Genomic DNA, 4,750 nt, shown 5'->3' on the forward strand with positions numbered 1-4,750 from the left:
GAGCTAGGGAAGAAAGCTATATATTTAGGTGTGCCTTTTTTGATGAACTGGGTTCGGAATAAAGGGCACATCTGGAAGTCACAAGTCACAGCTGCAAAAGGTATCTCATTTTCATTCTACCGCGTTCTATTTTGTTGGTCTTTACTCATAGAATTTTGCTTACTGTTGATTAAAAAAAAATGATCCAGAGGCTTTCCAGCTTCTGCAACTGCAAGAAGACATTCAACATCAATCTAAGACAAACGATAATGGCCCTCGAAGTGATGTTGAGTCACATACTCTGATGTTTATGAAGATGCAAGCAATTTTGATAGCTCTTCTGATGAGGATTCACCAAGAGCACTTTCTTATCGAACTCCTACAATCACTCAGGTATGTCCAATTATTCTCACATCTACCTTACTACAGGAAAGAAAAACTACCCTTGCCCTTTTATTATGTAGGTTGCCAAGTTCCTACAGAGTGTTGCATTCTATTAACTAAAATTTAGTCAAAATTTTACACTGCCAAGTAGAAAAGAACTTGCCACTCTTATGAAGACAACATATTTCACACTTAGCTATTAGAAAATTGTTATTACTATGTGATGTTGTTATATAATCTGTGGCAGGGCATAGGGAGATTGTTCAGATGTCTTTGTAATCCAGAATATGACGTGGATGATGAAGAGATCGTGTACAAAGGCAAATAATGCTGCCAGATCAGTTTTCATAATTAGATACTATCCCCTCCGCCAGACCAAGTAATTATCCATAATGATGTGATTATCACTTATGCTAAGCCACTAAGGTACCACGAGAACATCTCGAACTCTTTTCATCACTTTCTTGTGTGTGTGTATTGCTTGGAAAGCTTGCCGCTTCTCTTATATCAAGTGCGAACAACTAAGATAATCATATGAATTCTACTAATTGTCTAAAATAGCAAGCATTTGGTGATTCTACATTGCTCATATGATGATTTGTGATGATGAGTTTGGATCTGTTGAATTGTAAACAATCAGAAACGAGTGGGCAGATTGTTAAAATAAAGAGAATTTACAAACACCGAAGCTTTTTACTTTGTTTTGTATTTTCAGCTAGCATCGAAATATTCGAATGTCCGTCGGAAAGAAGGGTGGGTATCTTGGATGGTTTCCTCGGGGAAAGATGGCGGTCCTTTTCTAGATGTTGCTTTCAAAGACTATTATTGGAGCTACCGAAAGGCACCATTCAAATCGAGTCGCGTGCTTTCTCGTTGCTTGAAACCATGTATGCCACGGGCGTAGAGTTATTGCTTGCCTAAGTTATGTATCTCTATTTATGTCGCAGGCTCATGGATTGCCTAACGGATCGAGTATCACAGTTCACAAAATTTAGTTGTACATCCATTTTCGCCAAGGATAGCATGAAGATAATTAGATAGCGGTGTTATATCATATAAGTGATGAACATAGTGGGATGGTAATGAAATCGATGTTGCACAGACTATTCGATGGACTCGTGGGAAGTCCTCACGATGGAATGAGAAATTTAAGGTCAGTTTGATAAAATCGCTTTGAGGGAAGAGTTGTTATTGACTTTGCGCAGGGCAGGTGGGAGAGTTGGTTCACATCTTTTCTTTTACGCTTTTTTCACAGATTTTAGTTGACAAAGGACTCGGATTGACGGAAACCTCCTTGTTGAGCGTTTAGTGGGAGCTCATGTTGATCTTGTGTCAAAGGAAGAGTATGCCAATACTGGGAGTGAGGTTTGTCTTTTTGCAACATGTTCCAATGCTTTCTTTATCTCTGAAAGTGCATCCTTTACATGCAAAAATTAAAATGTATGTTTGGATACCATTTCCATCTGAGACTATACTAAAGGATTTAACAGTCTTCAAGAACCTAAAGTCCATAATTTGGAAATTCAAAAAGGAAAAAGGAAATACCTTGCAAAAGGTTCAATTGTTGTTGTTTAGTTACAATATAAGGTAAATCATTTTGGAGGTTTGGACCAACTAGGCCTGACCTGATAGAACTGTTGGGCTAAGGCTCTAACTGCTCATGCCATTACTATTGCTATCTTGTTTTCCTTGTCCAGCATTACTATACTTCTTTCCTTTTTGAACAGTTGAAAAGGTATCACCCTTTTCTTTGCAGGTGCTTACTAATTGCTAAAGGAGAGCTTAATAAGGGAAGGAAAAAGACCTTATGTCATTCCGGTTGGTGGGTATAACTCTCTAGGAACTTGGTAAGAAGGGGTTGGATTTAATGTTCTTATTTCTCATAAGATAATTGCTGGGTATGTTACTCTTTTCAAAGGTTGCAAACTTACAAGAATATTGTTGATGCCTTCAAGATTTGAACCTTGTGGCCTAAACAGTTGTATGCAATAAGATATGGAACTGTTCTCAGTAGTTCATTGCCCGGAGGACTCGAGAGTGAGTTAACTTCTTACAACAATATTTGGACCTTAAATAGATTAGGTCATATACTTGTAAGGCTCTTTTGACTATGCAACACCTTTTTTTCTCAGGATACAATCGAAAATTTCGACCCCTTTGCTAATAATGGCAAAGTGGTCAAGGTCTTCGGTACGCGTTTCCATGTCTTTATCTCATCTACCATAGACTCATAATTCCTCGATAATTAAATTTTTGCAAAGGATACCTTATTGAAGGTGCTTCAAGGACACCCAATTGTAATTGTTTATATTTAAGACACCGCTTCCCCCCCCCGTAAAAGAGGCCATAATTATTGTAAACATGTTAAAATTAGTGGTACACCGTGAACTAATGAATATTAGATTCGAACCCACTCAATCCTGAATGAGACCAACATTTTACTTTGAGGTAGAACTCTGCTCCTGTCATGGTAGATTTGAACTGTCGTAGGAACTTAACCTCAGTATTTTGAGAAGAACCAAGCAACACTACTGTCTCGTCATTTTATTATTTCCTTTGAGTTTTTTGTTCAGATACATTTTAGTAATCACATACTCTGGCTTTTTTTGGCAGGTGAAGAATTTTCCGAAAGAAGGTGGTGTCTGACGGATTTTTATTGGTCGATGGTTTCCTCGAGGAAAGATGGCAGGTCCTTTTCAAGATGTTGCTTTTAGCACTATTATTGGAGCTACCAATGCACCATTCAAATCAGAGTACGTGCTTTCTGTGACAATAATGAGATTATAGGTCATAATCCCAAAGGCAAAAAAAAATGTCGGCATAAGTAGGTGTCTACTTGTAACCCTTGTGTGGTTCATGAATAAACCTTTATTTATTTGTATCCTTAACATAATATTGACTTATTTCTTTCACTTGCAATCAAAATTGGATGACATGGCTACCGGGTAACTAAGCAATTTGATCTGGAGACAAAGCAACGGTCTCTTCTCTTCTAGGTGTTTATCTTTGTCTAATACCATCCGTTTAATTAACTTCTGTGACATTTTTTTTTACCAGTATTCCATCCTAATGCCTTTGTCAAAAAACATTTTACTAGAGCTAGTAAAGTCACAAAAACCATTGTGGGTCGGCTTAAAGTGATTTGTATGGGCTGAAATGTTTTAGTATGCCTTCGTCTATAGAAATTAGTTGTTCTTATCCATAAGCTTTATTCAAATAGTGGTCTAATAGCTGAGGAAGTGCTATTGCAAGAGCTGACATTTGCCCACCACACTAACCCGCCCACTCATCATTTCTTCAGTTCTCATAACCCGATGAAAAGTTTCATAAGAAATTTTGTAATGTTTCTCACTTTTTTCAATTCTTGCCAGGCTTTGTCAAATAAGTGATGATATCGTGGGAGAAGTTATGGGAATTGCATATGTGCACCCCTAAAACTGATGAGGGAACACTCGAGAGAGCAATAACAGGCGACCAGTGACGACCAATACAATGGGATATTATATGATAGCATATTAGACATCCCAAGATTAGGTTAGGTGAAGTCATTTCTATATAAGTTTGATTTCTAAATTGGGATTTGGACTAGTGTCTATATTTTTATAATAATGTTTAATTGATTAGTGGTTTTGTTTTTTATTATTATATGTTGATTAAGTTTATGGAATGTGATATCTCTATAAGATGGAATATTAATATGTGCAGGGTGAACTTTTTTTGACATTTTGACCCAGGAAAAAAATAAATATTTTTTTTTTAACTGACAAAAATTTAGTAACGGATATATCCGTTACACACATTGATATCAATAGCAAGTGGCACATTTATTACTAACGGATGTATCCGTTACACATCGATATTAATAGCAAGTGGCACATCTATTACTAACGGATATATCTGTGACATATGAAAATTGATTTCCCGCCAGAAAAGTAACTAAAGCAGCGCCAACCGTTACTAACACTTATATCCATTAGAAATGAATAGATTAAATTGCCGATCAAGTTGGCTATCCGTTACAAAGAATTATAGTAATGGATATAAGCGTTACTAAGATTAATTTAAGTAACAGTTATATCCATTACTAAATTTAGCCTAAGTGACTGTAACACCCCAGAGCTAACGGATATAAGCGTTAGTAAAAATATAAGTAACGGATATAGATGTTAGTAAAAACCTTTTTTGGTATAGTGAGTACTTCTCTCAACTGATTTATGAGATTTACGAACTATCTTTGATTATATTGTACACATGCAAATTTGGCATTTGCTAACATTATAAAAATTGCATTTATTGATAAGTTCTAGATTAGACATAACTTTGATCTTACCAAAATGCATATGTCCTAATCTACCATGCCATAAAGATGAAGAGTCAACCATATAAA

At 36.2% G+C, this 4,750-nt stretch overlaps 1 long non-coding RNA gene across 2 annotated transcripts; it reads left to right on the forward strand.

Annotated features, from left to right (window-relative positions):
- The first annotated feature begins 1,642 nt into the window (after nucleotides 1–1,642).
- On the forward strand, nucleotides 1,643–4,005 carry LOC147488410 (uncharacterized). 2 transcript variants are annotated; one of them, XR_015202395.1, is made up of 4 exons: nucleotides 1,643–1,728; nucleotides 2,120–2,210; nucleotides 2,977–3,359; nucleotides 3,735–4,005. It is a non-coding gene; the product is annotated as an uncharacterized LOC147488410 (long non-coding RNA). The 2 variants fall into 2 exon arrangements; XR_015202396.1 differs by lacking the exons at nucleotides 2,977–3,359; nucleotides 3,735–4,005 and adding an exon at nucleotides 2,319–2,370.
- Nucleotides 4,006–4,750: the final 745 nt, after the last annotated feature.

The sequence above is a fragment of the Coptis chinensis genome, chromosome 7, assembly GCF_015680905.1.
Source record: "Coptis chinensis isolate HL-2020 chromosome 7, ASM1568090v1, whole genome shotgun sequence".
NCBI classification, from domain to species: Eukaryota; Viridiplantae; Streptophyta; class Magnoliopsida; order Ranunculales; family Ranunculaceae; genus Coptis; species Coptis chinensis.